General features: G+C 36.6%; 1 pseudogene; it reads right to left on the bottom strand.

The window, feature by feature from the left end:
• Nucleotides 1–494: 494 nt before the first annotated feature.
• On the bottom strand, nt 495–983 carry LOC145611057 (L-type lectin-domain containing receptor kinase IX.1 pseudogene; annotated as a pseudogene).
• Between the last annotated feature and the right edge of the window lie 10,677 nt (nt 984–11,660).

Raw genomic sequence — 11,660 nt, 5'->3', positions numbered from 1 at the left:
GCGATTGGGACTACACATGGTAGGGAGGACCCGTGTTCGATCCCTCACAACAACAATTGGGAGGGGACTGGAACCTAACCACCCAGAACTGATCCTCGAATCCGAGTTAGCCAAAGGGTGAACCGGGTAAAAAAAAAATAATTTATATAAATGAAACTAAAATTTGATAAATAATAAGTGATGATAGTACTATTTTACACCAAAAATAAAGTAATACGTGGTATAATTTATTACTTAGACAACAATATGTCAAATATAAACTACATAATCATTAAAATATTATGATAGCCATATTTCAAACGATCACTATAAAATTTTCAAAAGATTAGTCTTCAATTTGATGATGTACTAGAAAACCTTCGTATTAAACAGCCTATTCCTTAAAACATTGCAAAAATAATTCGAATTTTGCAAAACAATACGTTGAGTGTTCAACTTTATGATTGTTACACCAAGAATTGAACATATGCGAATATGGTACAAATTAGATACATCTAACGACCAATTTCAAGGCTTGTACTAAGCATTGAAGGGCCAATAGAGCCATCTGATGGCGTCGTTACCGGTACTTGATAGACCGGAACCGACATTGTAGGTGGAAGACTTGGCAAAGCAGCCTCAAAGTTGAGCACTTGAATAGCTTGTTTTATAGACGGCCTATAATTGTAGTCAGGATGAACACACCACAAACCAACGAGCATCAAACACTCGAATTGTTTAGCATCGAATTCCATTCGTAGCATTTGATCAGTGGCCGAAAGTAGCCCTCCATTGCCATATAGATCCCACACCCATTGTATTAAACCTATCATATTTGTTCCTTCACTAATTGGATCCTTTAACTGCCTTCCGGTAGCAATCTCTATTGCAACCACGCCAAAACTGTATACATCCGATTCTTTACTAGCCTTTCGGGTACTCATGTATTCCGGTGCCACGTAACCTAAAGTCCCAGCCAGAGTAATTGTCTGTGCAACACGCATGTTCCATTACTGTTGCTAGGCCAAAATCCCCTAGCTTGACATTAAAATTCGAATCTAGCATTATATTGCTCGATTTTATGTCACGATGCACCACACCTTGCTCCCACTCCTCGTGTAAATACCCTGAAGCCAACCCTTGAGCTATTTTGTACCTCAAAGGCCAAGATAGGGGTGGCTTCATACCAAATAAGTGAGAATCCAAACTACCATTTGGCATAAACTCGTAAACAAGTAAAAATTCACCGTTATCATGGCACCAACCAATAAGTTGTACAAGGTTTCGATGCCTTAGCCTACTAATAATCTTAACCTCGGCAACATACTCTTTTTTCCCCTGTCTTGATCCCCTGGATATTGTTGATGTATAAAGGTTTTGATGATGAGGAACTTAAACTGAAGCAAACTCATCTAATAAAGGTTTCTCAAGTGTTTGTTTAGCTTAGGTGAAATTGATCTTGGAGATGGAAGAAGTAGCTGATGCTAGGAAGCCTTGAAGAAGCTCTTTATCCAGAAAGTTATTCAATAAGAAGAAGAGTTCCCTCACAGGAGCTAAGTTCCCTAACAGGAACGTTCCCTAACGGGAACCTGAAGATGAATGACTAAGTTCTTTGGAGGAACTTAGTAAAGTGTGGAGCCCAAGTAAACCTACCAGATCAAGAGCGCAGCGCATCAATAGTTTAGTTAAGATTTTATCTTCTAGATTTATTGTTAAATATGTTAAGTAGGATATGCATGGAATTTATTAGAAGCGTGACAAGATAGCTTGGCAAGTTAATTAAAATCGAAAAATATAAAAAGATAGAATTCGAAAAAGATTTTAATTTAAAAGCTTATTTCTTAAAATCTGTTTGTTAAAAAGATATTATGCTTTTTAACTATCTTTTTAACTAAATATGTCTATCTTATTTTCTGAAAAGATTTTCTTCACAAAGATTTGTTTAAAACCGTGTTTTAAGATAAGTTAAGTTTAACTTATTTATCTTTTTGAAAACCTACTTTCTATACGAGTCTTGCTTGTATAAATAGTAGAGAATGAAATGAGTTAAGGTTTTGTGAGTTTTATGCGTGAAGAATTACAGAGCTTAAATTGCGTAAGTTTGCCAAGCTTATAAACTTGTCATATTAGTTTCGGGTTTCATGCATAGCTTGCCTATCATATACTAGGTGTTTATTTCTTGTATTTGGTTTGGGTTAATTGGGAGAGAGAATTTGTTAATCTTGTTTAAAGTGTTAGCTTCTGGTGAGAAGGGGAAGATCTGTACTTGGGAAGTACGAGTGAGTCTAAGTGTGGGACTTAGACAGGGTAGAACAGGGTGCTGTTCTGTAGAGAGTTCTTTTAGGAACTTGAGAGTATAGACTTTGTTATAATAGGTTGTAATGTGGTGTTTGCCCTATTATAGTGAAAGTGGTTGTGTTTGAAATCCCTAAGGTAGGGTCGAGGTTTTACTTCTAGTTGGGCACTAGAAGGTTTCCTCGTAAAATACTGTGTGCTTTACAAGTTCCTGTTTTATTCTGTTTTGTTCTGTTTTATATTTCGAAAAATAGTCACTAGGAACTCATCTACAATTCACCCCCCCTCTTGTAGTGTTCGTCTCAACTAACAATTGGTATCAGAGCAAGGTTCTCAAGTGTTTGCAGATAACTTTGCTGAGTAAGTTCCTGGAGAGATGAATTACAAGGAGAAACTAGAAGAAGGTTACTCAACCCAACGTCCACCTATGTTCAATGGTAAGTTCTATGCATACTGGAAGAACAGGATGGAGATCTTCATCAAGGCTGAAAATTACCAGGTTTGGCGTGTTATTAAAACTGGTGATTTTGAAATAACTCAAACCAATGACAAACATGAGGTAGTGTTTAAATCCATTTCTGATTATGATAAGGAAGATTATCAAAAACTTGAACTGAATGCTTTAGCAATAAAGTATTTACACTGTGGACTTGGACCTCATGAACATAATCGTATCATGGGGTGCAAGTCTGCTAAACAGATATGGGATTTGCTACAGGTAACTCATGAAGGTACCAATGAGGTAAAACGTTCTAAAATTGATTTATTAATGTCTAGATATGAAAGGTTTGAAATGCAATCTAAGGAAACCATAGAGGAGATGTTTACTAGATTCAATGATATAATTAATGAACTGAACTCCCTTGGTAGACATATTCCTATTGATGAACAGGCTAGGAAAATCTTAAGAAGCCTTCCACAAGATGAACGATGGAGATCCAAGGTGACTGCCATGCAGGAAGCTAAGGACTTTACCAAGTTCAACATGGAACAACTAGCTGGATCATTGATGACTCATGAACTTCATCTGAGTTCCAACACTGAAAATTCAAGAAATAAGAGTCTGGCACTCAAGGCTCAAGACTCTGAAGAATCAGAAGTTGATGAGGAAGAGATGGCTATGCTAGTTAGGAAGTTTAAGAAAATGATGAACAATAGGAAGTTTGATAGGAACAAGAAGTTCACAAATTCCAGAAACACAACGTGTTTTAAGTGTGGGTCAAAGGATCACTTTATCAAAGATTGTCCTGTTCAGGATGGAGAGAAAGGAAAGACTAATGGCAAGGAGCAATCCAAAGAGTCAAGAGTCTACAAGCCTTATTTCACCAAGGACAATGTTAAGAAAGCCATGTTAGCTGCCTGGGGAGATACAGATTCAGAGGAAGAATAGGACCAACCTTTAGAAGAAACTGCTCATTTGTGTCTGATGGCAAAAACTGATGAAGCTGCCAAATTGAAGGAGCTAGAATTTGAGGTATGGTACTCTTACAATAATTTAAAACATCTGTCTAAAGAGAATCTAATAAATGCTGTTCTGGAAATTCAGGAAGATATAAAGGAATTACATAGATCCAAACAACAAAGTGATAGAGCTTTAGAAACTTACAAAGAGAACAGTGAGTGGGTTGATAACATGAAGTTTGATATTCAATATAGGTTCTTTAGTCTGTTCGATGATAATAAAATTTTGAAAGAGACTGTTGAAAACCTGAAACATGATAATATACTTCTAAATGTAGAATTATCTTTACTAAAGCTCAGTGTAGACACTCCTAACTCTGAAGTTCCTCCACTTACTGAATATCCGAATTTTGAAAAATTAAAATATGATTTGGAAGATCTAAAAATGGATAAAGCACGTCTTAAGGGGGAACTTGAGAGAGCTAGGAAGGGTAAACAACCAATAGAGTATAGAGTTCCTGACTGGATCACTAATGCTCAGACCAAGAGAACTGAAGGTTTAGGTTTTAAGAAGAAGTTCCAGAAAGAAAAGAAGTATGTTAATTTGCCTAGTAGTATCGTTTGTTATTTCTGTGGCAATACTGGACATAAGCAGGTTAAATGTCCTAAGAAAGAAAAATGCACTCAGAAGAATGTCAAACATGTAGAACAAGTCTAGGTTAAGAAAAATGAATCAACTTCTGTTACACAGGAACCCAAAGAAACCTGGGTTCCTGACTCTAACGTTTAATTCTTCTTGCAGGTTCCAGTGAGGGGGAACAACACTTGGTACCTCGACAATGGTTGTTCTAAGCACATGACTGGAGATAAAACTAGATTTCTCTCACTGGATGTCTACTATGGAGGAACTGTGACCTTTGGTGACAACATGAAAGAAGATATAATTGCTATTGGTAAGATAGGAAGGTCACGTTCCCATGCTATTGATAATGTATTTTTAGTCGAGGGTCTCTGTAGACACCCATTTGTGTCTCCCCAAAACCAAACCCAGTGATGAATGCCTTTCACGTCGAACCATAATCGAATGAGGTGAAAGTGGTTGAAAGTCAAGTGTTGCGGTTTAGTTTTATTTAAAATTCTCTTCTCTCTGTTTTTGAAAATAACTCTATTTATTCGAAAATAGCCAAACCAGTTTATTTTGGTCCATGATTAAGGTCCAATAATAGTGTAGTTAGATGGGGCTCGAAAAGACCTTTCCAACGATATATTATAAACCCAATTCCGATGAATATTGAGGAAGTTATGGCCAAAATACTAAACTGGGCCCGGTTAATTATTTACATACGGCCCAATGATCTAGAGGAGGGCCCAATATTAATTGTTATTCCTAAAATCATTAGGATTAATTATAATTTTCTGGAAGTTTCTAGAAGATTCTTTTTAATTCTAATATTATTAGATTCAATAATTATTTATTTTAAAATAGACTTTTATTTGGAGTAAAACATTATTTTATTATCTTAAAAATACGTATTTTATCTTCTGTACGGATTCCGTAGATCAAGTTGATTAAAGATCGGATTCCGCGTGAAGAAAACGCGCTAATACAGGTTGTCGCCAAACGACAAGTCTGTCGCCACGCGACAGACCCTGTCGCCTCGCGACAGAGTCGATTCCTGGCGACAGTGTGTAGTTTTATTCCTTATCAAATTCTGTAATTTTCCGGACTATTTTCATTATAAATAGGGTCCGAATCTCTGTTTTCAGAATCATCAACTCTCATCATTAATTCTCTCTATTCTCTCTCTAAGCAATATAGCTTATTTTCTCTCTCTCTCTTTCTAAACCAACCTTTTAAATACAATTCCGCATTCACAAGATTTAGAGTCTCTTAGCCAAGTTCGAAGTTGCCTTCGCCCTAGACGTGCAAGGTTTGATAATTTCTGAAGGTTTGGTCCAAAACTAGTCAAAACTTTATTTAATTTGATTTCAATTTAATTCTTTAATTGTTCTTTATTTATTTTCATTGAAGTTTACTAACTTGTGTATTTTGTTATTAGAAAGAGGTACGAGGCTTCAAAGTATGTAATCTTATTACTCTCTTTCAATGTAGAAAGCATGCTTATTATTGTTTTATGATTCCTAGTATCATGTTAGGATGTATTTAATTCCTAGTATCATGTTAGGATGTTATTTTATGCTTTCTAGTATCATGTTTAGGGTGCCTTTACTTATTTCTAATATCATGTTAGCATGTTAGTACCATGTTAGGTTTAAAGCTTTGATCTTTATTGCATAGTGACATGCTAGGATTTGTTATTAATTTTGTTAGTATCATGCCTAGGATCTTGCTATTATTATTAAGCTTTATTATGCTTTAACATGATTTATTATTGATTATGATTATATTTTAATATTGCTTATTATTATGTTGCTTGATATATTTTTTATTGTTATTGCTTGATCACACCTTTTATGATTGTTAAAGAGAATTTGTACTTGAAATCACGCTTAATAAGATAATTATTAATTTGGTTTAGGCTAATGTGATTTTAACTCAAGTGATCGCCAATAGTAGTATTATTTGTGCATTAATATTCAACCAACATAGATAAACAGGATAGGTTTAATATGATGTTTGTATGTTATTCGAAAAGCGCACATGAATACGAGCAGAACAAAGTAGAGGCCTATTTTATAGGGCGGGTCCTTTCTTTTGTAGATTGGATTCGTACCCTCATCCCCGGACCCTGTTTGGTTCAAGACCTTATGGAGTTGATGGTCCTTTTGGATTGTCTTTTGGGTTTACAAGTTCCTAAAACTTGTTGGCGACTCTTTTGCTCTCTTTTCTTTCCCTTTGGAACGCCACCGTACTTTAGTGTATGATCACAGTGGGGTTCAAGTTTGGGATCATGATGCTTGAAATATTCCCTACAGTTTTTTGGCGACTCCACTGGGGAGGATTTCTATTTATATTCCTGAAATTGTTTAGAATGAGCGGATGAGACTCGAAAAATTCTAAGTATTTCATGTGCGTGATTTGATTAACATTATTGTCATATGCATTAAAAGGTTCTCATGGGAGAGCCCCATGAGTCAATACCTAGGAATTTTACACGTAGGAAATTTGAGAAATATCTTTCATGACTAGAATCGAAAAGATGATGCGAAATCTGAAAAATTCTAAGAACACAGAAACTTGCCAAGGCATGTAGGAACTAGCGTCTAGAAAATAGGGCTTGTCGCCCGTAAAAAGTTTATGTCGCCTGGCGACAGTTCTGTCGCTTGGCGATAGAGGCTTTTTTGCGGCGACAGTCCCTGTAGTCTGGCGCCAAGTTCTTCCAATACCGAGCCAGGGGTCTGCCTTCTTGCTTTGACCATTTCTAGCATTGTTGGCTTGATTTTACTTATTGATTGAGTCCTTTTCTCACTTTTCTAAACCCATATGTGTTCTACATATGGATATAACCCTCTGGGGGTTCCTGCTTCACCTGCCCAATGGAATATCCCACTATCATGTGCAAAGTTCAAATTTGGGTACGTGCAAAGTTTGTGAATCCACCAAACCATGGAGTCGAGTTCGATTTCATCACGAACTCGCGGGGTCCCGTCCATTCGCTCCAACCCTCACGGTAGGCTTGTGTGCAATGCATATGGATTCATAACCATGGACCTTTTTGACTTAACCCATATCCTTGAACTTTAGAGAACTAGAGCCATGGTTAGGTTGCAAACTCATTGCATCATATTGTGACTATGTGAACTATTTGTGCATCCTTACTTGTGCATATTATATATGTGTTAACCGTTTGTTTGACTTGTGATTAAGACTAAATAAATTGACCAATGACTAAAGGACTTTGTTTAATTAATTAATTAATTAATTTGAACTAATAAAAAAGCCTAAAGTCGAGTCATAGTTTCTTTAAGTCAACCCGGATTTTTATTCCCGTATACTGCACATGCGTCAACTTGTTTTGGTCATAGCCGGAGTTCTAGGAAGAACCACGAGTCGTATAACCTATGTATCTGTAGCCCCGAGTTTTATCTTTAATTTGGCGTTTGTTTCGTCCCAATCAGAGTCACAGATTAAAAGTTATGACTAAAATACTACAGCCTATCCAGTTTAATGCACATACGTGAAGTCTTAACTTAGTCTTTACTTGAGTCTAGTCACATAGTCTAGCCACATGGTCATGACACAAGTCTTAACATGTCACCTACACTCATTAGTCTTAGAACACACTTTGTATATGTCATCATGACCATGTCTTAGGTTCATGCATGAGTCGTTCTTCCGTCATTTGAGTTGGGGGTCCATTCTATTCTTAATTCTTCCATATTTCTCCATCTCCATCATCTTCCCACTTACTACATTCTTTCCCCATTTATATCATACTTCTCTTCATTCTTTCATGATCTCTTCCCATCTATGCATGTTGAATCGAGTTCGAATCATGTGATTGATAATAATAATAATAAAAAAGGAGTAATGATGAGACAAAATACAAGGCAAGCTTCTCACTAAGATTTCATGCTTTCTTCTTCTTTTTTTTCAAACCTTTCCCCCATAAGTCTAGCATAGGCACCCTTTGTCTACCTTAGATATATTACATAGGTTTTTTATTTTGTTCCCCTTTAATAAAATGAGCATTTCTTCCCTCACATATGATCAATGCATTGCATAGCAAAAAAAAAAAAAAAAAAAAAAAAAAAAAAAAAAATCAAGGTCGAACTAAGCACAAGGTATACCAATGATTTGAGGCACCCCTTGTAGCCATGTCATATCATCTTCACCCTTTAAATATATAATCCTTTTTTTTGATAAACCACTTTGAGCCTCGTCTAACGATAGACCTTTCATTTTTCAACCCACATCTACTAACCTTGGGATGGGATGGTGTGTAACTTATGCAAGTTCCAATTTACAAAAGCTTGAGTGATAAAAATAAAAAATATAAATAAAAGTGTACAAAAGGGCAAGTGTTCCAATGTCTTTGATATGAAAATATCTTTGATAAGAACATGTCTCAGATTGCGTTTCTTATCGAGTGCTCGGTACCGTGCCTGAGAAACATGAATGCCAAGTGAGTGATAGATCGCATGATCGAGATTGCCCACACTTATAAAAATAAAAAAATGCAAAAGCAAAAAAAAAAAGAAGAAGAGCAAAAACAAAAAAAGAAAAAGAGCTCAAAAATGAGAAACCTCAAGCATAAAAATACAAAGATTCAAATTAAAAGCAAGGTTGCACACCTTGGGGGCTTATCTAGGGTCTTGAGCCTTTATCCCCTTCTTCTCTAACCTTTAGCCTAACCACGTTACAACCCTTAAAAAAGACCTTTTTGAGGTATATACACACTTGTGCGAGGTTCGGCTAGAGCTACGTTCGGCCTGATTCCTAAAGGATACGTAGGCAACCTCACATTGAGGTGCGACCATAATAAAAATGCATTCATTTTAACATTCACACACTTACACCATGATCATATCAAGGGATCTCCAATGCTCATCCCTATTTACTTAGAGCTAGACTTGGGGGCTTGATCCTTACATCATTAGCCTACCTAGCCTAAGAGTCATCATTATTTGACTCTTATCAAATAATACTTTTCCATACACTTAGCCTTTGCAGCCTAACTTTAGTGTCACTTTCACACACATCACAGATACATGACCAAATAGACTTCCAATTAGGAATCTTTTGTCATGAAATCTTAACATAACGTTGAAGCATGCTTTGTCATATCACACATCACTCATCACTTATAATCATCATTGTATCAAAGTATGAAGTGCTTAGCCTCCGTGCGTAAGTTACCTAAATACTTTCATAATCGAGTCAACTAAGATAGTTTAGGAGGAATTACTCCTTGTACCTTGAGAGATAGTATCAAATGCATATACTTGACTAAGCTCATTCAACATGCACCATCAAACATTTCGATTCTTTTTCGCGTCTTTCTTTTTCGGGAGAAAGTCAGTACCCTCCACAAAAATGACGGAAATTTTTTTCTTTTTTGCATTTTCGAGTCGCACACCACACACGAGTCATGTACATTGAGTCATGTCGTGTCAATTCACCTTGGGTCAACCTCAAGTCAGTCAGTCACATTGAGTCAACCTCAAGTCAATCATTCACCTTAGGTCAACCCTAAGAAACACATCAAGCCTTAGGTCAACCCTAAGAAACACATCAAGCCTTAGGTCAACCCTAAGAAAAACACCAGCAAAGTCTTTTGGCAATTCTTTTGATTTTTACAGGATACAACCATTCAGCAAAGTTCCTGTTCGCAGCCAACCGAACGATCGCAACAAACATTCAAGTATCAAGCTCTTTTGTTCAGAGACGCGTGGACATGTCATCAAGCTCTTTTGTTCAGAGACGCGTGGACATATCATCAAGCTCTTTTGTTCAGAGACGCGTGGACATATCATCAAAGCTCTTTTGTTCTGAGACGCGTGGACATATCATCAAGCTCTTTTGTTCAGAGACGCGTGGACATATCATCAAGCTCTTTTGTTCAGAGACGCGTGGACATATCATCAAGCTCTTTTGTTCAGAGATGCGAGGACATATCATCAAGCTCTATAGTTCAGAGACGCGTGGACATCTCATTCTATCAAGCTCTATTGTTCAGAGATGCATGAACATATCATTTAAAGCTCCATTGTTCAGAGACGAGTGAACAATCCTCAAAAAAGACTCCATTGTTCAGAGACGAGTGAACATCAACAACAGCAAGATGGCGTTCTCTAGCTTGTAGAAGGTCGTCAAAATGAAATGCAGCAAAACGGTTACGCTCAGAGACGTGTGCTCGACGGTGCAAGATACGCGTTTCTTAAACTCTTTTATCTGTTTTAACTAATGATTAGTTTGCAGGTATCGGCGTTATAAGAATGATTTGGAATCGCAGAACGTTCTAAATTGTTCTCCGTCCCTATCGATACTTTGACTTTTGTTTTCGAAACATAAGTTTCTCCAAACTCAGTCAAAGTGGGGGCTTCTGTAGACATCCATTTGTGTCTCCCCAAAACCAAACCCAGTGATGAATGCCTTTCACGTCAAACCATAATCGAATGAGGTGAAAGTGGTTGAAAGTCAAGTGTTGCGGTTTAGTTTTATTTAAAATTCTCTTCTCTCTGTTTTTGAAAATAACTCTATTTATTCGAAAATAGCCAAACCAGTTTAGTTTGGTCCATGATTAAGGTCCAATAATAGTGTAGTTGGATGGGGCTCGAAAAGACCTTTCCAACGATATATTATAAACCCAATTCCGATGAATATTGAGGAAGTTATGGCCAAAATACTAAACTGGGCCCGGTTAATTATTTACATACGGCCCAATGATCTAGAGGAGGGCCCAATATTAATTGTTATTCCTAAAATCATTAGGATTAATTATAATTTTCTGGAAGTTTCTAGAAGATTCTTTTTAATTCTAATATTATTAGATTCAATAATTATTTATTTTAAAATAGACTTTTATTTGGAGTAAAACATTATTTTATTATCTTAAAAATACGTATTTTATCTTCTGTACGGATTCCGTAGATCAAGTTGATTAAAGATCGGATTCCGCGTGAAGAAAACGCGCTAATACAGGTTGTCGCCAAACGACAAGTCTGTCGCCACGCGACAGACCCTGTCGCCTCGCGACAGAGTCGATTCCTGGCCAGTGTGTAGTTTTATTCCTTATCAAATTCTGTAATTTTCCGGACTATTTTCATTATAAATAGGGTCCGAATCTCTGTTTTCAGAATCATCAACTCTCATCATTAATTCTCTCTATTCTCTCTCTAAGCAATATAGCTTATTTTCTCTCTCTCTCTTTCTAAACCAACCTTTTAAATACAATTCCGCATTCACAAGATTTAGAGTCTCTTAGCCAAGTTCGAAGTTGCCTTCGCCCTAGACGTGCAAGGTTTGATAATTTCTGAAGGTTTGGTCCAAAACTAGTCAAAACTTTATTTAATTTGATTTC

The sequence above is a fragment of the Chenopodium album genome, chromosome 24 (assembly GCF_948465745.1).
Source record: "Chenopodium album chromosome 24, dcCheAlbu1.1, whole genome shotgun sequence".
In the NCBI taxonomy this organism is placed as follows: Eukaryota; Viridiplantae; Streptophyta; class Magnoliopsida; order Caryophyllales; family Amaranthaceae; genus Chenopodium; species Chenopodium album.
The sequence above is the reverse complement of the archived record's forward strand: the minus strand, read 5'-3'. Positions and strand labels throughout refer to the sequence as shown.